This window comes from Ochlerotatus camptorhynchus, unplaced genomic scaffold, assembly GCF_037179485.1.
Source record: "Ochlerotatus camptorhynchus isolate MF236.1 unplaced genomic scaffold, CSIRO-AGI_Acam_v1.1 ptg000323l, whole genome shotgun sequence".
NCBI classification, from domain to species: domain Eukaryota; kingdom Metazoa; phylum Arthropoda; class Insecta; order Diptera; family Culicidae; genus Ochlerotatus; species Ochlerotatus camptorhynchus.
In genome coordinates this window covers 447,566-474,778 of record NW_027040811.1, presented here as the reverse complement: position 1 = coordinate 474,778, position 27,213 = coordinate 447,566, and the positions used below count along the sequence as shown (strand labels likewise).

At 41.9% G+C, this 27,213-nt stretch overlaps 1 protein-coding gene and 1 long non-coding RNA gene across 3 annotated transcripts in view; both read right to left on the bottom strand.

The window, feature by feature from the left end:
* Positions 1-27,213, bottom strand: part of pasilla (RNA-binding protein Nova-1-like protein passilla) — a 273,138-nt gene that overhangs the window by 201,811 nt on the left and 44,114 nt on the right. The gene's annotated exons all lie outside the window — the stretch shown is intronic.
* Positions 9,693-16,188, bottom strand: LOC135707889 (uncharacterized). The gene is made up of 3 exons (XR_010518274.1): positions 13,629-16,188; positions 12,466-13,554; positions 9,693-12,429 (listed from the first exon to the last, which is right to left on the bottom strand). It is a non-coding gene; the product is annotated as an uncharacterized LOC135707889 (long non-coding RNA).

The window sequence follows — 27,213 nt, the reverse complement described above, 5'->3', positions numbered from 1 at the left end:
AGATATCTCTCAACATGCCACGTATTTTTAGGACACTAGATTTGTGATTTCCCTATCCCAGACTTCAGAATAGAGTACCCGGCACTGAGAAAGTTCTTGGTACCCTTACTTATGGAGTTCAATTTTGTTTAGAAAAGTTAACATTTTTGATAAGGTTAAAAGTTTAAAAATCTTAAAAATACTCTTTTTTGTTATTGAAGTTGCGGGATTCCGGGACCAAAAGAAATCGTAAAGACTTCCGGAGAAAGACAGAAAATAATTTCTAAAGGTAAACACGCTTTTTGTAGAAACTTCCGTGGGGAGTTGCAGGAAACTTTCGAAAGATTTTGGGACTAATTTCTGGGTGAAAAACTTCTGGGGAAAGTTAGAAATCACTTCAAGAAAGACTTCTAAAGGAATTTTGGAGACAGTTCCAGGCAAAAATCTTCTGAGGGATAGGGAAATAAACTTCCAGAATCAGTCAGTTACAACTTCCAGTGGAGTCGAAAGTCTCGAGAAAACCTTCAGGTTTTAGATTTATAAATATTTTCGAAGAAGTTTGGAGAAGCTTCCACGTGAATTCGAAAAAGAAAAATGCGAGAATTTGAAAGCAATTCTCCTGGGATGGATCAGAAAAAGCTTTAGGAAAATGTCGTAACAACTTTCAACGTAAGCCAAAAGAGTTTTAAGTGGCAGTTTGACAAACGAAAAAAACTTTTAGGAGACGCCAGAGGAAACTTAGGAAAGAAATCCAGAAGACAGATATTTCCCCGTGATGCAAAAAAGAATTCTTGGAGATGTCGGGAGAAACTTCGGGAGATTCTTCCAGGGGAAATCGGTTGAACATTTCAGAAGAAAACTAGTGAGATAAGCTTTGGAATGAGGTCGTAAAGACTTTCCAGGAGAAAACAAGAAGAACATCGGAAGAAATTACTGAGGGAAATTAATTAGAAGTTAAATTTTAATCCCGAGGAAGTTGGAAGAAGATTTCGAGAAAAAAAGGAGAAACGGGAATTCGTGGTAAGCGCCACCTGCTATTCCCGATTCACAGGTAGTCATAAACAGGTCAGGAAATGGGAACACTTCTCAGAATTCAATACCCTTGAAATTGCCATGAAAATCTCATCAGAACTCTCTAAAACTTCTTCTTAACACTTACAAGAATATTCGTTAGAAATTAAACTGCAATCCTCTTAACAATAAACTCACACAATTGACTTGGAATTCTAATCAAAACATTTTAAAGTTTCTTCTCAAAGTCCCTTGGAATTTATCCCAGAATTACCTTCTTATTATCCCTAAAATTCATTCTAAAATCGCCTCATAATTCTTTTCATAGTTCTTCAAAGTGACTGTATTCTGAGAATCTACTGCAGTTCAAGGGTCTTGACAGTTTTTCAAGGTCCATTATGCGTAATTTCATGTAATTCCGAGGGGTAAAATCTGATCAGTTATGTCGCTATAGATGAAAACTTGAATAACCCACTAGCGAAAAACGATGCTACTCTCGTTCTTATACGTTGCACACAATGATGTCGATTTTCGAAATCGATTTTCGCTAGTCGTAGGCTATTCCAGCTTTCAACTGTAGTGCCAATATGCTCCCCCGATAAATGACCCCAACTGACGCAACTGCATCAAAGCAGGCGAACCAGTCGCGCAATTGCGACCATTGCGACGAACTGAGCAGTGAACATGCCTCACTCATTCCCACTCGATCCCAGCAACCCCACTCCGCGCTCTTGTCAAAACTTCGTCAATCTCGGCTGTTGCGGCAACATTGTCAATCGTCGTCAATATTGGCCGTCGTCCATCGTTTGACAACGACATCGAGCTTCCCGTTATCGGCCCCAACCGGACAGACTACTGCTCTTATCGCCCGAAACTTCCCAACACACACCGCACAACAAAAACTCGTTGACGCAATCGTTGACCGCCGCGCTCGCTCTTAAATGACTTGCGCTTATCAATTAACTGCCAACACACTCACACTCGCACATGCACAAGCGATTTGTTTTTTTTCTACCCAAAAAATAAGTAAAACAACCAATCTAGGACACGCACTGCGATGACCTTTTGCTCTTTTGCTGGCTTGTTGGCACACTCTCCCCGTGTTCTGTGCTAGAGGAGCTGACCGGACCTACTTGGATCGGTTGTTATGTCAGCAGAGCAGGAGTCCGCAAAAGAGCACCCGCAAAAGCGAATCCCGTCAAAAAACAGCTGACTTTGGTTTGGCCTCCTTTCTCCGGGTCGGTCCGTCCGAGGGAGAGCAGACACGTGTGCGAAGGGACACCCTATAGCCACAGTAACCGTGGCGAGGAAAACACACTGTGTGTGGCACGTGTTCGAGCACTTCTGAGTGACCTCGACGGTGGTGCCGCACTTGTATGGGTGAGAAGAATGGAGCAGAGGACACGTCGGCAGAAAACCCAAAATGTATGTAGGATGTTGTGTGGGAGTTTGGCGAGGGTGGTGCTGGACTCCCACACAGCACCAGGATTCTGCGCTGGGTTCCAAAGCAGGGCTGCAGGTGTGGCACTCACGGTGGTGGCGACACGAGCAAACCTACGAACGATGAGAGTGAGTTCCGGTGCCGCGTTTTTGTAGGTTATGTGTGGTGATGTGTGTACTAAATAAATGCCGCAATCAATGAATTATACAGATGGTTTCGATTGTGACGCAAGTGAGAGCGAGAGAGTGGAAAACGGATGGAAGAGCGGGGGCGTCCCGGGGATCGGAGACCCGGGAGGGGCGCCCTTGCGACTGTTTTCAATTTTTTCCGATTTGTTAAAAAGTGATTGGTGGTGTAAATAAAAAAGGAACAACCCGGAACAGAACAGCGGTGATTGCGCTTATCGCGGAGCGACACACACACACAAACACACACGCACAATGGCCGCGAGGGGTGATTCGTGTACGAATTTACACATTCTGTTATCGATTTCTGTCGCGCCACAGCCTACTGAGTTTCGGTGCGTGTGACGAGTGTGACACGCAAAACGGGCGAAAAACTGCCCACGTCGACAACTTTCGCAGACGACTCACATCGGTTAGGCAGGCACACACTGGTTCCCGGGACCTCACACGGCTGTTCCTCGGGAGGAACCACTTTTCCGATTCCACTGCGGCGGCACACTAGACACTGTCCGGAGTTGCGCTCTGTCTGCTTACACTGTGTGGTAGTCGGCTCGATTCGAGGCGGTCGGACACTCCAATTCTGCAGTGTTTTGATGTGGCGACCGAAAACCGAAAAAACGGAACCACTCTCGGGCGCGTTGTCGCAGTAGAATTCGTTCCGAGGGATTGTGACGCGGCACTATTATACTAGAACGGGCAACGGCGATGTATGAATTCGGTAAACACTAACCAGCACTGACCAGCTACCGCGAATTACGTGGTGGTCTCGATAGTTGTTTGAAGATTGAAGATGTTTGGCTTTCAAAAAGACATGTGTGAGAAGACGACAAGAGGCGAGCTCAACGCACACGCGGGGACAACAGGCTCAGGACACTCTGTAAACCAGTGTGTCACCACTAAAACCGTGTGTGTCGAATCCCTGTACTGGTAGAAAACTGGAAACGATTCTCCTCCGCCACCGGACACCCAGAGTGGGACACGGCCGACGACACGAACAACCCTAGGCATCGCGCGCACACACTGCTGCTGAGTGTCGGCCGGTGAGTGCCACTGCGCTGCCTATCCCAGAGAGCGGGATCTCACTCTCCCCGGTGGCCGTCGCATATCCGTCAGCTGGAGGAGCGAGCAGCCGCAGCGAAGAGAGTGCGAGAGCAAGCGTGTTCACTGTTTTATGTAATGGTATGCAGACAAACAGTTTGCTCAGGTGGCACTCACCGAGTTGTCATAACCTGGTGATTTTTTTTTTTCGCTGCTGCTCTCTGTGTTTTTCTTATTGTTACACAACGCAGCAGCCACCACCTTCCGTCGCCGTTGACGTCCAGGGAGCCCTCACATACTGCCACAAAACGGCCAGGGAATCGCTCGCTCTTCATCGCCACTCGCTTGCACAGTAATAATAAACAGCGAGTGTGCGCTGGTAGTCGTGCGCGCGTCCGGGTGATTTGCATACACATTCGGACCCAATCCAAGCAACAACCAGCAGCAGCAGAGTGGAAGAGGTAGGCAATAAAAATAAATATCAAAACTTTTAGCGTTTGTCTCCGTTCGCGCGAGCCAACACTGGACAACGGTCATCCGCATCGGCAAGAAGATGTCTTCGCCTCCCGAAAAGAAAACCTGTCGTCATTAACTCAAGGTCTGCAGCAGCAGCAGCAGCAACAACAACATCGCAGCAAGAAACGAGTTTTTCTGGCTTTTTTTCTGTTTACCTAAGGTGTCAAATCGATTCCGCGTCCCTTCGTTTGGCAGATTGAATAGCTTTCCACAACCGGAGCTAATCGAATCTGGCAAACCGGAAACAGGCAAGCCCAAGAACCTTGGCAAGCAGGAACGGGAATCTGGCGTTACCTAACCGGCGGCCGAGTTGGCAAGTGACCAACCAGGATAATGCGATTGCGTCACGGTGGCGGCAGCAGCAGCAGCAAAGGAATCAGGTAAGTTCTTGGAACGGAGGAGGCTTCCCCCCGCCGCTGTTCCAATTCCTTACGTGATGCAGCAGTAGCAGCAGCGGCACGTGAATGCGGTAAGTACTCTAGCGTTCTGTCAACCTGTCAATTTGTCAAGCAAATCTGTCAATCTGTCCGAAACTCCACGCCGAAGTTCATCACGACCCCGTCCGATTACATCATCGTTTTAAAGTTGCGAAAACAAAACTCCAACCGAGCGAGCAAACTTCCACATTTGACCATTAGGTGAACTCTCGCTTTCAGTTGCGGTAAACCTGGGAACGCGGAGGGGGGGGGGGGGGGGTAAGTCAAGATACGAGTGGTCGTTTTTTCTTTGCTGCAGTGACAATTCGGCGAAACGACCAAAAGAAAAAAAAAAGCATCCCGCGCACATACCGAGATGCGGAGAGCGTTGTGTGGTGCCCGGGAGATTCCGGAGAGTCAGTCGGTGAGGGTAATCACATCACATTGACATTGAGGTAGATCGGAGTGAAGCTGGGGGCTGTTTTTTTTTTGTTTCAGTTGCAAGTTGCCATTGAAACGACGAATTCGAGAGAAGAAGAAAAAAACGAAATCGTAACTGCGATACTACTTCATGTTTGACGGGTCTCCGGTTTTCAAGGGGAATGTTTTGGGCAATCATCAGTGCAGCAATCATATGCAGTGAGGCTCGTAAATTTTGATGGGGTTGGGTGAGCGAGTGAAGCAGCAGGTTGGCAAAGGTGCTTTTTATGGGTTTGATGGAGGTTGAGTCCTGGGATTTTTCCAGTTGTAATGGTTCGGTCATTGATGTAGAATGTTCTGGACGGGATCGTTGAGGAATGTGTCGTATTGGGAAATAGCGAGAATAACAACTCTCTTTGCATGCAGCGCAAGCTCTGCGGAGGCGTTCAGGAGTGTCTTATGGAGGTGAACAGAGCAGCTTTCGCAGATTGTATGCATTGTGGAGGTGATCAGGTAACTTTCATCAACGTCGTCCGGAAAGCTGTTCCGAGAATGCTTGATAGTCTTTTAATAGAAAACAATGGATGCTGTGGTGAGAAAATGTTAAGGAGGAATCTAAAGAGCTGCGAACGAAAACGACACTAGGATGCCTCCACAAGATAAACTGTGGAGACATTTGAAGTGAATATTTTTAACTTGCTGAAATCAATTACAGAAAGCTGGTAAAGTTGACCCGATGAGACCCGCTTGAGACGCTCACAGCAGGATCCGATATTGTTTACAGAAATTATAACATGTTTGGAAGCCTCCACAAGTACTTTTCCGGAGGAAATCAAAGGAGTCTAAAGAGCAGTTCCACGCGAACTGACGAATCGATTTTATCTTCATGAAAATTCTCATAATTGTTCACTAGCGGCAATGAACCAAGTTTGTGCCGGAACTCGGCCATTTCGACCATACCCTAATTTTTCAAAATGGCGTGTAAGTTATTTTTTAATAAATCTTATTTAATAGGCTGTTTCAAGCAAACGTCAACCAAATCGTTTGTTTACATCAACATTACAATGTTACATCTCAAATTAACACATATTTGTATGCATATCTTGCAAATTTCCATCGGGAGTGGTCTTATTATACTATTTTCCACAGACCTAAACTGATTTACAGCTCAAATAGCCATAATCATAACCGCTGTGATGGTTTTTGTAAATCTTCCTTTTTTCTCAACAAAAGAATGTGGAAACACCAGCCGGATCTCTGCAAAATCGATACAGAAATCAAAATATTCCACGGGGATAACGATTTCAAGTACCTGTGATGGATAAATCAAATCAGGAAAGGTGAAAATGTCTGCCCTCATCAGATATCGGAATTGACACAGAACAAGATACATTAAATATGGTCATCCTGGAAAATTCTCGCCAAACAAAAATTTATTTTCGCACGACAAGATCACCACGAAAAAATCAAGAATCCATCCAGTCGCGACTATCTATTCTAGTCATATGTCACTCATACTGTTTCCTGAGACAAAGTACTATAGGTCATTTATAAAGGAGCATCTCGACAAGAAACCATCCATTTTAATACGGAGGTCAGATTTCAGAAAAAGTGGGAAATGCTGCCAAATACCCCTCAATATGGATATTTCTGGAATCGGACTGACGTCTAGAGACCGAAAATCGATCACCAGCGTCATATTGAAAACCAAGATGGCGGCTGCCGATTTCAGAAAAAGTGGAAAAACTACCAAATACCCTTCAATATGGGTGTTTCCGGAATTGGAATGACGTCTAAAATCCGTAAATCAATTTCCGACGCTATTTCGAATTCCAAGATGGCGGCTTTCTGTTTCAGAAAAAGTGGGAAATACTGCCAAATACCCTCCAATATGTTTATATTCGGAATCGGGATGACGTCATGAGACCGAAAATCGATGTCCAGCAACATTTTGAAATCTAAGATGGCGGCTTCCGATTTCAAAAAAAGTGGGAAATACAGCCAAATACCCTTCAACATGTATATTTTCGGAATCGGGATGACCTCTAGAGACCAAAAATAGATATCCAGCGCCATCTTGAAATCAAAGATGACGGCTTACGATTTCAGAAAAAGTGGGAAATACTTATATATAAATACTTCAATATGAATATTTGCGGAATCGGGATGACGTCTAAAATCCATAAATCAATTTCCGACGCTATTTTGAAATCAAAGATGGCGGCTTCCGGTTTCAGAAAAAAGTGGGAAATACTGCTAAATACCCTTCAATATGTATATTTTCGGAATCGGGATGACGTCTAGAGACTGAAAATTGATATCCAGCGCCATCTTGAAATCAAAGATGAAGGCTTACGATTTCAGAAAAAGTGGGAAATACTGCCTAATACCCTTCAATATGTATATTTTCGGAATCGGGATGACCTCTAGAGACCAAAAATAGATATCCAGTGCCATCTTGAAATCAAAGATGAAGGCTTACGATTTCAGAAAAAGTGGGAAATACTGCCAAATACGCTTCAATATGCATATTTTCGGAATCGGGATGACGTCTAGAGAACGAAAATCGATGTCCAACGACATTTTGAAATCCAAGATGGTGGCTTCCGTTTTCAGAAAAAGGGGAATACTGATAAATACCCTTCAATATGTATATTTTCGGAATCGGGATGACCTCAAGAGACCAAAAATAGGTGTCCAGCGCCATCTTGAAATCGAAGTGACAGCTTACGATTTCAGAAAAAGTGGGAAATACTGCCTAATACCCTTCAATATGTTTATTTTTGGAATCGGGATGAAGTCTAGATACCGAAAATCGATATCCAGCGCCATCTTGAAACCAAAGATGGCGGCTTAAGATTTCAGAAAGAGTGGGAAATACTGCTTAATACCCTTCAATATGCATATTTTCGGAATGGGGATGACGTCTAGAGACCGAAAATCGATGTCCAGCGCCATCTTGAAATCCAAGATGGCGGCTTCGGGTTTCAGAAAAAGTGGGAAATACTGCTTAATACCCTTCAATATGTATATTTACGGAATCGCGATGACGTCTTGAGACCGAAAATCGATGTCCAGCGACATTTTGAAATCCAAGATGGTGGCTTCCGGTTTCAGGAAAAGTGGGAAATACTGCTTAATACCCTTCAATATGTATATTTTCGGAATCGGGATGACCTCAAGAGACCAAAAATAGGTGTCCAGCGCCATCTTGAAATCGAAGTGACAGCTTACGATTTCAGAAAAAGTGGGAAATACTGCCTAATACCCTTCAATATGTTTATTTTCGGAATCGGGATGACCTCTTAAGACCGCAAAACGATGTCCAGCGACATTTTGAAATCCAAGATGGCGGCTTCCGGTTTCAGAAAAAGTGGAAAATACTTCCAATTACCCTTCAATATGCATATTTTCAGAATCGGGATGACCTCTAAAGAACAAAAATAAACATCCAGCGCCATCTTGAAATCGAAGATGGTGGCTTCCGGTTTCAGAAAAAGTGGAAAATACTGCTAAATACCCTTCAATATGTATATTTCCGGAATCGGGATGACCTCTAGAGACTGAACATTGATATCCAGCGCGATTTTGAAATCCAAGATGGTGGCTTCCGGTTTCAGGAAAAGTGGAAAATACTGCTAAATACCCTTCAATATGTATATTTTGGGAATCGGGATAACGTCTAGAGACTGAAAATTGATATCCAGTGCCATTTTGAAATCCAAGATGGCGGCTTACAATTTCAGAAAAAGTGGGAAATACTGCTAAATACCCTTCAATATGTATATTTTCGGAATCGGGATGACGTCTTGAGACTGAAAATAGATGCCCAGGGCTATTTTGAAATCCAAGATGACGGCTTCCGGTTTAAACAAAAAAGTGGGAAAAACTGTTAAATACTCTACAGTATGGATATTTTCGCAACAAAGACGACATGCAGATGCCGAAAATTGGAATGCCGAAATGGCATCAGCCATCAATTTTCCGTCTATTGTAGGGTATTTGACAGTTTTTTTTTAAAAACAGGACTGCCATCTTAGATTCCAAAATTGCGTCGGACATCGATTTTGAGCCTCTACATATCGTCTCCATTCCGCAAATACCCATATTGTGGGGGTGTTTAACATTACTATCCAGTTTATCTGTAACCAGAAGCTGCCATTTTGGAATTCAATATTGAGGCTACTCATTTTTGAGTCGAAAATCACTCAGTGCAGCCAGAAGGGAAGTTACCCAAAAATGGGTAGACATGCTTTTACAAAAATTTGAGTAAACGTGCCTGTGGAGGAAACTGGATAACGGTTACTAAGAAGCTGACATTTGTCAGCTGAGTACACCTTTCCCATTTCGATAGAAACGAATGAATGTCGCATGAATTTTTTGTATATGAATTATTTCGTCCAGGAAGAATTTTATGAAAAGCATTATGAAAATGATAATTCTGTATTTATTGATAGCAATGAACTATTTCGTTAGAGTTGTATACCTAACCAACTAGCTGCTGATAGCTTTCGTTATCTAGGCATGCAAAAATGACTGCGATCTACCCAGTCACTGAGTAGCCTCAAAATAGCGTGTAGGAAACTGGATGTCTTTTCAGAAAAAAAAATACACACTGAAAAATAAAATCAAAAATTTTCGTCTGAAAATTAAAAAAGAAAAACACAACGGACACTTCAAAATTTATCAAAATCGTAAGAACATCAAACTTAAGTACTATTTTTTAAATTTTGTTAAACGTAATATTTAGGTGATGAGAAACCGATTTTTTTGACTAAAAAATATGTTTTCTGCATAAAAAATAAAACTTTGTGAAAACAAAATTTAAAATGTTTACTAAACGTTTATGTTCTACGATTTTGGTCAATTTCAAAGTGTCCATTTCAGAAAAGTTAGCATTTCTGATAAGCTTTCTATTGAAGTTTTAAACAGTTTATTTATTTTTTATTTTTTTACGAAACTTTTTAATTTTTGTTTAGTGTGTATTTGTTCAAAGCATTCCAGTTTCCTGCAAGTTTTTGCGAATTCCGCGAAGTTTCATGAAATTCTGAGTGGAAAAATCTAAAATTTGGAACTGCTCCAAAGTAAGGAATCCCTCTTAAGAAGCGCAGCAAGATCAGAAATTGTGCAACGAACTTAGTTTGGGAATACACAATGGAAGCTAAGTGTGTGGAGGCTTCTATAAACAGTCTTGCGAAGGTGAGTGGAGGAATTTCTTCCAACAGTCTGAAGTAAGTTCTCCGGAGGCGATCAGGAACCCCTCCAGGGACGCACAGCCAGATCCGATATTGCGCATCGAACTTTGGTTGACAACTAATTGTGGAGGCTTCCACAAGTAGTCTTCCAATACTCTAGAGTAAGTACACTGGAAGTGATCAGGAACTCTCCTCTTTAGCACGTTCAAGGCGCGACACGATATTGTTTAACGACAATATTTCGAAAACGCTCAATGAATGCTATGTGTGGAGGCTCCCACAAATAATCTTCCAGAAAGAGAGCAGAGAAAATTCTCCGAAGAGCCTAAAACAGGATTCTGGAGGAGATCAGAAACCCCTACTAAGACACTCACAACAAGATCTGATAATGTTCAATGCAAATATTTCGACAGTACTTAAAGAAATCCACGTGTGGAGGCTTCCACAAGTGCAATAAGGGAAAGCTATGTGTGGAGGCTTCCACAGATAGTCTTCCGAGGGGGAGGTGATCACCTTTTAAGGCGCCCACAGCAAGATCAGATAATGTTCAATGCACATATTTCAGCAGCACTTAATGAAATCTAAGTTTGAGGCTTCCACAAGTACTTTTCGGGAAGTTAGCAGGGGAAGTTCCTTCAAGAGTCTGACGTAAGTGGAGACAATCAGGAAATGTTCTTAAGACGCACAGCAAGGTCCGATATTGTTCATCGAAATTTTGTTAGCAACAGTAAGTGAAAGCTATGTGTGGAGGCTTCCACAGCTAGTCTTCCGAAGGGGAGCAGAGACAATTCTCGGAAGAACCTAAAACAGGATTCTGGAGGAGATCAGAAACCCCTACTAAGACACCCACAGCAAGATCTGATATTGTTGAATGAAAATATTTCGACAGCACTTAATGAAATCCAAGTGTGGAGGCTTCCACAAGTTAGCAGGGGAAGTTCCTTCGAGAATCTGACGTAAGTTCACTGGAGACAATCAGGAAATGTTCTTAAGACGCACAGCAACATCCGACATTGCTCATCGAAATTTTTTTAACAACAGTAAGTGAAAGCTATGTGTAGAGGCTTCCATCAATAGTCTTCTGAAGGTGAGCAAAGACATTTATTCGCAGAGTCTAAAGACAGGCTTCTGATATTGATAATGCTCTTGAATCTCTGGCTACTTCTGCAGTTGAAGCAAGAGCTGCCTCAGTACTAAAATGCGAGGTTAAATTCGATTCAATTATAATAGACGACGATCTTCAGCTCTTGATCCGTCTGAAAAATGTCCGTAGGCGGCAATATCAAAGAACACGCGATCCTGCCATGAAACTTTGGATCACAAATCCGGAAAAATTTCAGAAACTTGCTAAGCATTCGAGAGTTCCCAAAATTTTAATTTGAGCCTTACTAGTCCTATTCAGAATCAAGTTGCCCGGGATTATCTGAATATTTTCTCACGCGAAAATATGTTTGATCATTCCTGGGGGACTAATTTGGACGAAGTAAGATCTATCATTGAAAAGTTACAAAATATGACATGCCGATGGATGTGCCCAAACTGTGCCGAAGCTAATTTCGGCACAATGTGCTGTGTGTCTTACCTCTTGCTGAAATCACATTAGTCAAAACTCTCTTAACGTTCATCTCTGGAATTCATTCTATAATCTACTCAAAGTAGCAAAGTAATAGTTCTTCAGTGACTGTATTCCGAAAATCTAATCCAGTCCAAAGGACTTGAAATTTTGTCCACGATTCAAAATCTCATTTTTCTTGAGGAAAGAACGAAGTACATTCTTTCCCGATTTGTCATCGATATTCACGGGGTTTTCCGGTGACTTCGAATTCCCGGCTTTTTCCCGATTCACTGGTCACCCTGAGTGATGCCGCATAGCTTCGACCAGCTGGACCAACCGGTGGAAACTAACGATTTTAAATTGGATCACTACTTGACTAGCCTATTGGTCCCATGCAAATCGTTTAAGGTATCCCATTCTAGTCGAAATTCTAGTACTACACTATGTTTGTTTTGATTCGCTATGAACGTTTGACAGACAAAATGAGGGGTTCGTGGATTTTCTTTTGTTTCGAGGGGTGCATCGCTTAGCTTGGGACCGACGATAGTATGTTAAGCACATTTCTTCGGGACCTTCTGGTCTTAGAGTTACCTCTATGGCTCGACTGTCTGGCTGAACAAGTGGAAGCGATTTGACAGACGGTGTGTATGGATGGAGATTTCCGTTACTCTTCCTCTTTCTCTGTTAAGTGTTATCCCCGAGCTCCGACTTGCTCCCATGTCGGGCGGGGACTAATGGTGGATGCGATTTGGCAGAAGCAATTTGGAACGACGAAGAACTCTTCTCACTACACCGTGCAGTGCCCGGGTCGGACGGTATTTGCGATGGTATGAGAGAGTACAAACTAACTATAGTTGCCTCTTTCTCTTACCAACACAAATCCCATCCGGCCCGGTGCAGTGTGAAGATCCGCTACTCTTCCTCTTCCTCTATACGGGCGTTTTCACCGCAATGAGCTCCGATCAGATCGACGCTGAAAGCGCTGTGGAAGGCGAAATTGCGCACGAGCTGGAAAGTGATGTCCGTGCGAGAGAATATAGATTCATCCCACCCGTCCGCTCTTCTGATTAGTTCGAGAAATATTCCTATTTCGTCTGTTAAATTTCTTAATCGTGTAACTATTTTCACTATTTGTACTAAGGATTGTTCGCGGCAAAATCTGGACACCCCTAAACCCCAATCTCCTGAAATATCTCATCAACGAGTGAAACATTTCACAAAGTGGTGGACGTATGTCTGAAAATACAACAACCTTTGTTTACATTAGAAGAGCTTAGTCGAAAAAGGCGTCAAAGGAAGGGTAAGCCCGAAAAGCAATTGTGTGCGAACGCAAAGAAAAAAAGGATCGCTCGATCAGAAAACTTGCCAAAAAGCTTGCTTTTTCTGCAAGCACTGTATACAGAGTTTCTAAATCGTTCGATACTCGTTTGGCAACAGCTAGGAAGACGGGAAGCGGAACAAAACCGGATTTGAGGAACCACCAGAACGACGTGAAGGTGAAACAAATATTACGGAGGAGGCCAGATCTTTCGGTATACGTACTGTTACTCGTAAAATTGAAATTTCGCCAACGTTCGTGCATCGAAGCATCGATTGAAGTCATTCAAGGTGAAAACTGTGCCGAACCGCAATGATAAGCAGAATGTGACGGCCAAAACACGTGTTCGTAAGTTGTATCGCGAATATTTGACGAAATGCAGTGAATGGAGTCCATGTTGTACCGAAGGAGGCGAATCCACCTAACTGCCCGGAGTTCGGTTGCAGAAAGGTCTGCACTGACTCTCATGGCTGGAGTAAACTCAAACGTTCGTAAATTTTTGATGCAGCCTAATTAAGTAATGATAAGTTGTTTTTTAATGATTAACGATGCACAAATAAAAAAAAAATTAACAAAATATCCTGGATTAAACTGACAGCAAATTTGATCACACCAAAAAAATGCTGGATAAATTATCAGTCGAATGACATATTGCATGCTATATTTCTCATTTATAGTTTTGAGAAATATGCGATTGAAAACTTCCTCCGTTTTCGTTACATGCCTCATTTTCGATTTCGTCACCCCCAGTATAGTCAAAATAGATCATTTGACAGTGAAATATCGTTTGCAGCTCAGTTATCAAATAAGATGATGACATACAATGTAATTTAAGGCTGCTTATTAGACCGAGGTTAGGGACATGTACCCTCGTAAAAGATAGTAAGTAAAACATTGTTAGCATCAGTATTTCACAAAGCTTTGTTCACCTCTCGCGGATTTTCTGAACAACGATTAACAATTGGAACTTATTCAAAAATTAATCGAGATTTACTCTTCAAATGGTTATCGAAGTAGGAAAGTGTGACCCCATTGGCAGCGTTCTTCGCTGCAATTTTGCTGGCATAAATTTCCATTTCGAGCCATCTCCTTGCTTAACCCTTCGCTCGTGTTCCAACGAAACAACGCGGCTGAAGCGAACATCCGGCAAAGCCCATAATAATCTCATTGAGGTTACCGGGGCTACCCGCAGTCGTCAGGCAACACCTTCCTAATACATCACACCTGTCTGTCAGTCAGTCAACTTGGCCACCACAGCCATCAGAATGCCGCCGCCCTAGAACGTAGCTCTACCAGCAGCATACAGCAGTTGCCACCACTACTTTTAATTACAGAAGCCAATTTATTGGATTACCACCCACCGCCATACCTGCCAACCATGGTGGTGGAATACTGGTTACAGAGGTTAGGCTCTTTCCGAAATGGAAGGGTAATGGTACTATAGGAAAAGATGGCCTAATTCATAATTCACGGCTCCGTAAAAGCAGAACTAATTGCATTATGGTTTCGTTCCTTCGGAAACGAGGTTAATTCTTTTGAAGGGAAAATATCACGAATCGATTCCTTCTGACGGATGATCTGCGGTATCACATCCATTGATGGTCCGAAGGATGGTATGCACCTACCGCATTTCCCTCCCCCCTTTAAAGCGTCCAAATTGGTCATACAATTTCACCCGCATCGTTCCACTTTACGAGGCCATTGCAAAAGACTATCTATTTTCTCTCTTCTAGTATTTTTTCGTTCGTTCGTTCGTTAGAATGGCCCATCATTAAAAAGCAACAACAAACAAAAAGTCACTCCAGTTGGACTATCTATTTGCACCGCACATTGACACACACACACACACAGTCACACGCGCGCGTGAGTCGCTACTCTTTTCTAATCAGCGCAATCATCATCGCCGTGTACCGTCATCTATTGGCTTCGTCGGCTTTAATAGCGTACTCTCTGTATTCCTATACTATTTGCTAACTCTCGTACGAGTTTGTGTATGAGCAGCAAAAAAACCACATAGTCACCACACAGCCAACGACGACGACGACGACGACGCTGGGTATCAGCTTCTGAATGGGGAAAAAATAAAAACAACACTCCATAAACATCATCGCACTGTCGCTTGGGGTAAACCCGGTCCGAAGGTTGACCGGCTGCACCTGGATGTCAAGCAACTTTGCCATCACATCTCCGGGTTGTAAATTTTGGCGCATCATAAAAATGTCAAACTTTTTTTTTTAATTTCTTCTGCTCGGGTTCACCCATCCAGCCTACTTGATTGTTTGTGATTGCTTCTATTTCTTTTTTTTCTTCGATACGGTCATAAAATTAAATACTTGTATTATCTCGCTCCCAATCACCTACCATGTTTGCCCCAGTTGAGCTCGTTCTGATAACGACTGCGCTCCTCCGCTGGAATGAATTGTTTCCTGTCGCACTCATATGGGCAGAGTGTGACAACAACATCAACATGGAAGCCATCCAATTGTTTTCAATTGGCTCCATTTAGCAAGCGATCCGCCACGCACGCACACCACCAGCAAAAAAAAAAGCGCGGCGGACGATGAAAATCACGACAAGACAACTTGATTAGGTAACGACACTCCGTCGTTGCCGTCGTCGTTGTCAGACAGAGATAGAAAGAGATTCTTCCAGTCAGTCAGTCGGTCGGTCGGTGGCTGCAGTCTCAGAGATTGCAGCCCCACAAATTCGGTACTCGATGATGGCTGCTGCTGCTGCTGCTGCTGCATTAGCGACCGAGTCAAGCCGTGTGTTTATTGGATTGCTTCGCGATGGTGAAATCTTTCGAGGTTAGAAATCACACTTTATGGATGTGTGAGCGGAATTGGTGCCAATTTGGGTCGGAGCGGAGCGTTTTTTTTTTCGAGGGGGTTGAGGAAAAAACTGCGATTGCCATTTTTTTGACGTTTTTCTCATCGAATTTAAGGGCTATTTAAGCGTTTTGAGCCCATTTTGGCGGATTCAAGGGCGTTTTTTTCGAACCAGATAGCCGTTTCTAAGGAGATTGTTGGCAATTATAGGGCTTATTTTGGAGGTTTTCAAGGCCATTTTGGCGTTTATATGGGTGGTTTTAAGGTCTGGTAATTCTTTCATTATTGTTTTGAAGTTTCGTTCCGTTTTGAAATGGAAGCGTTTGTTAGGTGGACCAACAACATCCTCTTTCAGGTGATGTATAGTAGTATTTTTTAATTTAAAAAATCAAAGAAGAATGCAAAGATGAAACTGTCGCAAGAATCTTCTGTGCGACCAACCAGAATGACTCAGCGACTGAATTCAATTGACTACGAAATTTACTCATATTTGGGAAAACCTGCAGGAACTCATAGCTAATGATTAACTGCAGGTTCTTCCAAATATGAGTAAATTTCGTATGGAAAGAAAATGCTCTAAGTCAATTGAATTCAGTCGCTGAGTCGTTCTGGTTGGCCGTGTGTTTTAGTGTCCTCTTTCATCCAATGAATACACCCGCATGCAAGGCGTTTTTGTGCTTATGCTGCCCCCTCGGTAGAGTTGACATTTTGCCCTTTCCTGTATCAAAACAATAACACCAAAAATCATAGATGTCACATTTTTTTAATTCCGCTATTGATAACTAATCGATTAGCCGGTGCCGGTGGTGTAGTGGTAAGCGTGACTGTTTTCTCACCCCAATGGGTCTGGGTTCGGCGGGATTTTTCTGAGGCATAAAAATCTCTGGTCACGTCTTCCTTCGGAAGGGAAGTAAAGCCGTTGGTCCCGGCCCATGTGTGTTTGAATGGGTGCGATATCCTACGCAGGTGTGGAAACTGCCTTCCTGCACATTAGATTGCCGTCAATGTATGGCAATCGATGTCCGTCGGTGATTGTCACTAGATTGCGGAACAGAGACCGACGTTAGATAAAAGAATGAAGAAGAAGAAGAACTAATCAAGTTTGTTTTGATCCCTATGCTGTCATTTTTCCTCCAATGAGAATGCAGAACATGTTTGAAACGATGGGTGATGATCGAAGAATCGATTATTCGAATAAAACGTGAAACGTCATTTTGACATCCATCGTCAATGTCAAATACAGTAATGCCCCGTTTTTGTCAGCCCCCTGATGAATTTAAGGCTGACAAAAACGGGACACTGACAAAATCGGGACATTTTTTTTCGCTTAATTTTTTTAACATAATATCTTTAAATGCTGTTTGATAATGCAAGATTTATGTTTTAGGAATCATTCAATATATACGAGCCCATTTAGGGGGGGGGGGGGGAGCTGGAATTTCAAACTTTCCGTAAGTGTCATATAAAGAAAGACATTCTTACATTGATGGTGTGGAGGGGGGGGGGGGGCTAAATGAACTTAGGTAAGAATTAAATGGCCACTCAATGCATATGTTGCTAAGCATTTTCAGTAAGGACAACAATAATAATACATAGTGCATAATAAAGACTTGCATATGTCCCATGGACCCCATATTAAAATTCTCTGAATGAAATTTGTAGAGATTTTGACACACACACACACACACACACACACACACACACACACACACACACACACACACACACACACACACACACACACACACACACACACACACACACACACACAATTTTTTTTCATAAAGTTATTGAATATGGTTACATAATCAATTGACCATTTCATCTCATGGGCGAAAATCGTCCCAAACTACGCTACCAACATTTCGAGCCACGAAATTCGAGGAATTGTTCACAAAATAAATGGTTCTGCTCTCCACTGTCGTTGAGGCACTTCGTGTGATCTAAATGCGGACGAGCTGTCAGAAACGTTAGTGAGAGCATGTGACACGACCATGCCGAGGAAACTGGAGCCAAATAACAGACGGCGTCCAGTCTACTGGTGGAACGAGGCACTTAGCACTCTCCGCGCTAGTTGTCTCAGAGCCAGAAGACGTGTTTAGAGAGCAAGAACGGAAGCAGACAGAGAGGAACGAAGAGAAGTGTTTCGAGCGGCCAGGGCCGCACTTAAACGAGAGATTAAGCAGAGCAAGTCGAACTGTGTCGAGACGCTGATGCCAAACCCTGGGGCGACGCATACCGAGTCGTGATGGCGAAGATCAGAGGTCCAAAGATGCCCGCTGAAATGTGCCCAGAGAAGCTGAAAGTCATCATGGAAGGACTTTTCCCAAAGCACGACCCAACAACCTGGCCACCTACACCGTACAGAGAAGGAGAGAGAGATAACATCGAAGTCACCAACGAGGAACTCGTAGCAGTGGCGAAAGGATTGAAGGTGAAGAAAGCTCCCGGTCCAGATGGAATCCCCAAAGTAGCGTTGAAAGCGGCGATCCAGTCATCCCGGACATGTTCAGGATGGTGCTGCAGAAATGCCTGAATGAGGGTCACTTCCCTGACAGGTGGAAGATACAGAAGCTAGTGTTGCTGCCGAAACCAGGAAAACCGCCGGGGGATCCAGCATCGTACAGGCCTATATGCCTGCTGGATACACTCGGAAAACTCTTGGAGAGAATCATCCAAAACAGGCTGACGAAATACACGGAGAGTGAGAACGGATTGTCGGAGAGGCAGTTCGGATTCCGGAAAGGGAGATCGACGGTTGATGCAATTCGGACAGTGGTCGAGAGAGCTGAGAAGGCGTCTAAACAGAAGCGGAGAGGAGATCGATATTGCGCCATGATAACGATCGACGTCAAGAATGCGTTCAACAGCGCCAGCTGGGAGGCCATCGCCGAAGCACTGCATAGAATGAGGGTCCCTGACTACTTGTACAGGATCCTGAGGAGTTATTTCCAGAACCGGGTTCTGGTCTACGAGACAGACATGGGACTGAGATCGATTAGGATCACAGCGGGAGTTCCACAAGGCTCCATCCTTGGTCCAACGCTCTGGAATGGGATGTACAACGGCGTGCTAACGCTGAAACTGCCCAAAGGAGTTGAGATCGTTGGCTTTGCGGACGACGTCGTCTTGACGGTAACAGGCGAGACGCTGGAAGAGGTGGAAGTGTTGTCAACCGAGGCAATCGACATGATTGGTAACTGGATGCAAGGAGCGAAGCTGCAAATAGCCCACCACAAAACGGAAATGTTATTGGTCAGTAACTGTAAAGCGGTACAGCGGGCAGAAATCACCGTCGGGGAGCACACCATAGCCTCGAAGCGTGTGTTAACATACCTGAGAGTGATGATCGATGACCGGCTAAACTTCAACAGCCACGTCGAATATGCCTATGAGAAGGCTTCGAAGGCCATCAACGCGATAGCTAGAATCATGCCAAACAACGCTGGTCCCAGCAGTAGCAAGAGGCGTCTTCTGGCCAGCGTGTCATCATCGATACTGAGATGTGGAGGTCCAGCCTGGGTTCCAGCGCTGGAAACGAAGCAGAACCAAAGGAAACTGAGCAGTACGTTCCGGCTCATAGCCATGCGAGTCGTGAGTGCGTACAGAACCATCTCGTCGGAAGCAGTATGCGTTATCGCCGGTATGATCAAAATCGGCATCACCCTGGCGGAGGACAGCGAGTGCTACAGGCGGAGAGAAGCCGGAAGAGTACGGAAAGTTGTGAGAGTGGAGTCATTGGCTAAGTGGCAACAGGAGTGGAACACGACGGAGAACGGTAAATGGACACAAAGACAAATACCGATTCTTTCGACCTCGGTGAACAGAAAACACGGAGAAGTCAATTTCCACCTAACGCAGTTCCTGTCTGGCCACGGCTGCTTCAGGAAATACCTGCATCGGTTCGGACACGCAGCGTCACCCCTTTGTCCGGAGTGTGGCAACGTCGATGAAACGCCGGAGCATGTGGTCTTCGACTGTCCAAGGTTCGAGGCAGTGCGAACGGAGATGCCCGTCCTTACCGTGGAGAATGTCGTCGATGAAATGTGTCGAGAGGAGGACTCTTGGAATGCCGTCAGCAGGGCAGTCACGCAGATTATGTCAGAGCTGCAGCGTAAATGGAGAGAAGAGCAGCGATCTAGCAACGCCAGCTAGCGCTGAGAGTACGACAAGTGCATGAGCACAGCCACCCCCCGAAGTAGTCGCTTCACAGTGGTCCCGGGGGGATCCAGGCAGAGGAGAGAGTAAGGAATGGGTTTTAGTGGAGCTGTAATAGGCAACTAGTGGATACCACACCGTGCCAACTTCACTACAGGCTAGGCTTCTTGAAGCTTTCCTAAACCTTACTATTAAAAAAAGAAAACAAAAAACACATGCATAACGTACATAATTTTCAACTAGCCCCTCAACCCCCCTTCCCCTGCTTTGATTTTGCCACCACTGCACATTTAATTCTCGAAAAATGTCATTATTGAGCTAGACAATCAATAAAATACGAATACGACTGTACAAAACAGTCCCCCTCAACCAAAACTAATTGAATCATATAGGCTGACAAAATCGGGTCAAAAAGCTGACAAAATCGGGGGTAGACAAAATCGGGGGCTGACAAAATCGGGTCACCACTGTATAAGGGCCGGCTAATCGCAGATGACGTTCTCACGATCAGTGTTGGCAAAATCATTAATCAAATGATATTTTTCCGCTCTCATACGCTTGGACAGCGTTACCAGGTCATTTTCAGAAAAATCTGTACCAGTTAAAATATAAAATCTGGAAAAATCTGGAATGCCTCAAAAAATCCTGTTTTTAGCATAATGCTATTGAAATCAAAGTGATGTGTCAATCTCTCGTGAAAATCGGTCAGTATGATCATCTGGAATTTATTTAAAGTACTAGAATGGTTATGAATTGCATGTTTGAATAAATTATATAAAGCAAATAACTTGTTAGCATTGCTAAATCATCCAAAAGTTGAAAAGTATTGACGCAGTGTGCCCAAAAAGTTTAAATATCCATTACGCAGCAGTTCAAAACTTGAATTAAATGTGGGTAAAATACTGAATTGTTTTTTAAACTGTAACTTTTTTTTTAAAAAGAATGAGAAGCAAAGAATTAAACAAATTTGATGGGATGGAGTTTTTAACTAATTTATTTATAAATAATTCTAATATTACCCTGAGGTTGATCAGATTTACAATTTAATTCTTAACATCATAGAACAACCAATAGGCAATTTTATTTTGAAGCAAATTTCACCTGGCTGAAGTCGGAATCAATGCCTAACATCGTGGTACTCACACAAAGTTTACCTAAACTACGGTTAACTCCACTATTCGCATGACCATTAGCAATAATTTTATGCCAAAGATAAAATGAAAGTCTGATAGCGTAATTTTTGAAGTTTCAGGATCTTGAAATGAATATAAAATCCGGAATTTCTATTTTTTCTGGATCCCAGATCATGAAATTTTTTGTTAGTCTGAATTTTCTTGGAACTCTTCACAGGATATCTTCACCTTTTTTTTCGTGTTCCATTGGACTGATCCTAGAATTTCATCATACTTATTTTCTTATTCCACAATTCCATCCAACTGGTAATAATTCCCAAGAATTGGCCTAATTGTGTGCCCATTTTTCCCTATGAAATTTTTAAAATATTCTTAATAATTTCCTTGGTGCACTCTTCAGAATGACCGTCACACTCTTCTCAGACTTATCCGATAATTCCCCTTGAACTAAATTGTTTTGAAATCCTCTTCAGTATTTCCTAAGTACTCAAGTACTTTGCCAAAATGGCCTTGAAAGTCTTCCAGAAATTGCGCATAATTCCGGTAAAATGTCTTAAAATTTTATTAAAATGAATCTCCATAGAAACATTGGACAGAATTCGCATACTCCTTAAGTTTCATCATACAAATTTTCTTTGATTCCTCTTCCGGATTGTATTTCCTATATTCACACAAAATCTCCATGCACTTGTCATCAGAGTTGACAAGACAATTGACACCGTCTTCAACCAGAGTTGAATATTTAACACTAGACAACGGACAACACACCACACACCCAGTAGACCAGTAGGGAAATTTTCAAGTTGCCAAAATTTGCACCGGCTGGAGCGCGAATCGAACCCACAACACTTCGGGGCACTTCACACAAAGTTGGATGGGTTTAGCTTGAAGTTCTCCTTTGATTTCACAAGGAATTCGCCTCACACTTCACTGTGAACTATTTTCAGAATTACCTTAAACTTCCAATAATGTCGCACGTTGATGGCCTTTAATAATTGAAGTAGCAAGTTTGGATTTAATTTTTTTTTTGCTAGAGGGTAAATCAATTGCAGTGATATTTTTAAAAGCAACATGTTTAAAAAATCTGGAAACATATGTATTTCAAAAATCTGGAAACATACGTGGTCTGGCAAGACGACCAAAAATCTAGAATACTGGCAACGCTGCGCTTGCTTGAGATTGATTTTACAAGCACCTTCGATATTGCGAGACTATTCACAACGTGTGCAAAAATCAAGCTGAGAGTTGACTCGACGCAAAAATGATTCCGTTGCACATCGTTTTCTTAGAAAGAGAAAGTCTAGTTTGCTATCTCTTTTTACTCTTCACCGATGGCAAACACGAAGGGGGACTGCTGCCAGCCGTTATGGAAGTTTCGGTTGCGTTCGGGTGTGAAGCAAAACTCGTTAAACTCAAACTCACCATAGTTTGGTGGGATTTGCAGCTGGTGAGTTTTGTTAGCTTGATATTCCGAGCTGCAATATCACAGCTTGCAAACTCAACCGCAGTTGTTTGCTTGTTGATTTTAGTCTACGAAAATCAAGCGTGATCTTGGGCATTGGTGAGATTTGATTTTTTGATATTTTCCCAACACTGCTCACGATAACTGAAAAAAAACACGAGTGCTGATCGGTTGATTAAAAGGGCCATTTTTGATGGTTTTTAAGCCATTTTGGCGTTTCTATGGGCGGTTCCATTAGGTGGACGAAAAACTTTCAAATTAATTTTTTTCTTTTGTTTTCAAGGTTATGTTTGGCTTCATTATCAATTTTAGGGCTATTTCGGCGTTTTCAGCCCAGTTTCGTGGATTGAATGAGATTTGGGCCAAACCAATTTTTGGTGGATTTGCAGCCATTTTTGCGTTTTGAAGGTTAGTTTGGTAGGGTTTTCAAAATTGGTTTGCGACTTGTTTCAGACCGTTTAATTTTGTGATCGAAGCGTTCACCAGAAGAAAAACGATGGGGTTGTGCACAAGACACGACCGCAACATAGAGGTAACTCTAAGACTAGAAGGTCCCGAAGAAACGTGCTCAACTTTTTGGCTCAGCTCTGGTACTATCTTCGGTCCCGACCTAATCGATGCTCCCCTCGAAGTATGGGAAAATCTACGAACCCCTCATTTCATCTGTCAAACTTTCATAGCGAATCAAAACAAACATAGTGTAGTACTAGAATTTCGACTAGAATGGGATACGTTAATCGATTTGCTTGGGACCAATAGGCTTGTCAAGTAGTGAGCCAATTTTAAATCGTTAGTTTCCACTGGTTGACCGCAAGGTTGACGTAGACTACGTTAAGCTGTTTAGTGAACTGCTCGTGCATTTTTTATATTGATTTATAATACAGTTTGATCAACCTATTATTTCGGTCCTATGCACACATTTTGGATTTCATAATTAGTAGAACTTGGTCAAATGTAGGACCTCATAAAAATACGAAAAGGGTTTTTCATGGAAATTCTTTAAATAAAACATGTTTTTTTAAAACAAGTGAACCTCTCCGCCATGATTGCTGTGGGATAAAACAATTCCCATACAAAACTTAACTTACCCAACATACAATTTGAGTTGATTAACAGCTGAAAAGGCCAGTTTTTAGCTGAAAATGCTTATTTTTGCCTGAATAAGCTCTTGTTCAACATTCAATGTTTGTTGGGAGGTCTCTGAAGCAAAGAAGAGAGTGACAGTTGCATTTTTTGATAACACAAAATTTGAATTATTTTGAAGATTAACACAACTGTCCAACAAATAAAATCACTCGTCATATATTCTCATATGATACCACCAACAATCAATACGAAACTAACGATTTTAAATTGGCTCACTACTTGACTAGCCTATTGGTCCCAAGCAAACGATTAACGTACCCCATTCTAGTCGAAATTCTAGTACTACACAATGTTTGTTTTGATTCGCTATGAAAGTTTGACAGATAAAATGAGGGGTTAGTGGATTTTTCTTTGTTTCGAGGGGTGAATCGATTAGCTTGGGACCGAAGAGAGTACCAGAGCTGAGCCAAAAAGTTGAGCACGTTTCTTCGGAACCTTCTAGTCTTAGAGTTACCTCTACGATACCACTCTATTATAGAAAGGTATTCTGGAGATATCTTGCTATCCATCAATTCAAATCACCATAGTTTCTCATATGATACCAGCTAACTCAGAAATTATTCCAAAGACTTTCAAGTGATCGAAGATATTGATGAGGATCTCTGGTTATTTTTCAAGACTTCAGGATGAATATTATTAATATTCTGAGACTTGAGGTCGATCAGGTTTTATTCTGGAGGTCTCCAACTGTCTAGTAATTGAAATCTCAGATATTTTCAGAAAACAGGTTGATCCGGAATTATTCCTAAAACCTTCAATTGATCAAAGAACTGCAGAAAGCCTTCTGGATATTTTGTCAAGATATCAGGTTGATCAGGAATTTTTTCAGAGAACTTCAGTTAATCGGTCAAGTCTTCTCGTTGATCTGGTATTATTCTGCAGATCTCCAATTCAGGGCTGGTAGCGATCAATGCTGTCAAAACCAAATAGCAGAGTTGCGACCCATCACAATCACGATCGTCAAACAGCTGATGGTAGTAACGCTTGTCGAAGCACTCTCCATGACCAATAAGCCATCCATCAAGTTGACGAAAGAAGTAAAAAGCAACTGGTGAATGTCGTCTTCGGTGGTGATCCATCACTGATCTGGTCATTCCCGACAATCACGGCACTCATCTGTGCTCGTTTTGAAGCAGTTGCTACTTTGATTGCTTATGTGAGTGTGTTGGTGAGTGAGCCCAACAGCTTGCGTCTAATTTTGCCAGCTTTGTTTGTAACTCACACAGTCGCGCGTGCCGAGACGAAGCTGGAATGCGTAGGCAATGTTTTCATTTTCTTCTGTCGTCTCGCTTTTTCTCATCAGCAGCGAGTGCTAGAGCCTGTGAACAGCGACCATTCCTGGTGATTGTTGTTTGAAATGATTCTACCTCTCACTGCGTGACAACACGTTCTGTCAGCGAAAATCGATTGATGCGTTGACGAGTGTCGAGTGAGTGTCATGATATTTTGCATCACTGCCAGATAGTGACTTATAGTTGTAAAAAAGTGACTATAAGTGACCTAAGGGAAGAAAATTAGTCATTCTAATGGCATTCCAAATAAATGTTTGGTGTTTTAAGACGTATTCAATAAGAATCGCATAATCACTTAAATATGTACAATAGAAGCCTTTAAAGCGAAAGCTTCAATATAAATTTTATGCCTAAACCTAAAAAACCGGAAATTCTCAGGGAATTTTATTTTTCCTGAAAATACCTGGAAGTCTCAGGGAATCTTACTCATATTTACTTACTTACTTATATAATTTTGTTACTAAGGATATGCCAAAGAAAATAATGCCTTTTAAAATAAAAACATTTAATATTCCTAGTTATTTTCATTCACCCATTGAACTTTATAGCCCCTTTATGGTTCTAGAATATGCATATTTCCAACAAATTTTATAAATTAGTAACTGAGTCAAATTCCTTGCTAAGTTTTAAGGCTCACAGAATTTTATTATAATTTCTTAGGGCCTCATTCCACGGAAGTTCTTATGAAAAAAAATTATGAGAAAAATATCAAGTTCAAATTGCTTTCATGGTAGTTCTGAAGAATTTTAGATTTTATGTGAAGTCCAAAATTGAATTCAATATAAATTTGTAAATGGAATTTCTTCTCCTCTGAACCCAAGTAACAATTTTGGTTTTATGAGGGTTATGTAGACCATGAATTGGACTTGTAGAACGCTTTAAAACCTTTATAAAACTTGCAATGCTACTTGGGAACTTTAGCGGAAAATTCCGAGGCCATTCTGAGGATAATTACATGAAGTTTGTGAAAGACAACGAAATTGGAGCATAAATTCTCGTAATCTTTTTTACTTATGTGGTGATTAAAAGATTACAATTAAATCTGAGAATAACGCCAGAAGATCTTCAAAGAAATTAGGAAAATAGAAATGAATATTTTTGAAATTCTTTGGAGACTTTCAATGTGAGCAGATTTCCAAGAGAAGGAGTGAGATTAAAATGGAAATCTGAAATGAATTCAATGAAAAATCTTTCCATAAGATTTCTTACTCAGGAGAATTTCAAGGCCAATCCTAAGAAAATTAAAAGAAAATTGAATTCGGAGGATAGTTTCAACGCAATTGTGAGGAATATTTCAATGGAATTGCGAGAAGTTTTTTTTTAACTATATTAATTGTGATGCTTTTTTAGAGAATTCAGAGAAGCATTCCAGGTAAATTTCTGAAATAATTCCATGAGAGTCTCGCAAGAAGACGACCGTAAGATTAGGAGAACTTTAAGTTAATTTTCGTGATTAATCTTCGTTGAGCATGCAATGGACTATTCTGAGGTCTTCAGAACAACTTGAAAGTTCCCCAAAATATTCCTGAGGTTAACTTAACTGCCTTGAAGTTCTTTTGTAGTTTGAGAAACTAGCCTGAGGCTCACAATACTTCTCATCAATGTTTTCAACATCTCTAAACTTTTTCGGACTCCCTAAAGTTCCCCCAATTTTCCTAACGATCAGGAATCTTCTCTAAAGTTTTAACAATTCACTGGATTTCTCGAAACATTTTTAAAATCTATGTAATTTCGCTGCTCTGAGGATATCTGTTCTTTCTTGAATTTCTCGAAACTTGCAGTGTTTGCAGTTCTCATGAAGCTTGTTGTACTACCCTGAATTTAATTGAACTGTTCTAAAAATATTTAAGCTTCCGTGAACTTCTGGACTAATGTGAAAGCCTTAATAATTTTCTTAACATCTCTAAAGTTCTCTGAAAATCAGGGAACTTCTTGAAATTTCCCGCTAATTTAGTGAAACTAATGGAATTGAACTCCCCTGAAATTCACCTTGTTTTTGGAGCTTTACTAAACTTTAGTTACTTTACTATTTGAAATGCTCAAAAATTTTAGACTTTTATGAAGTTTTTAAAAAAATTCAGGAACTTATTTAAGCTCCCGCAACGAAATAATCAATATAG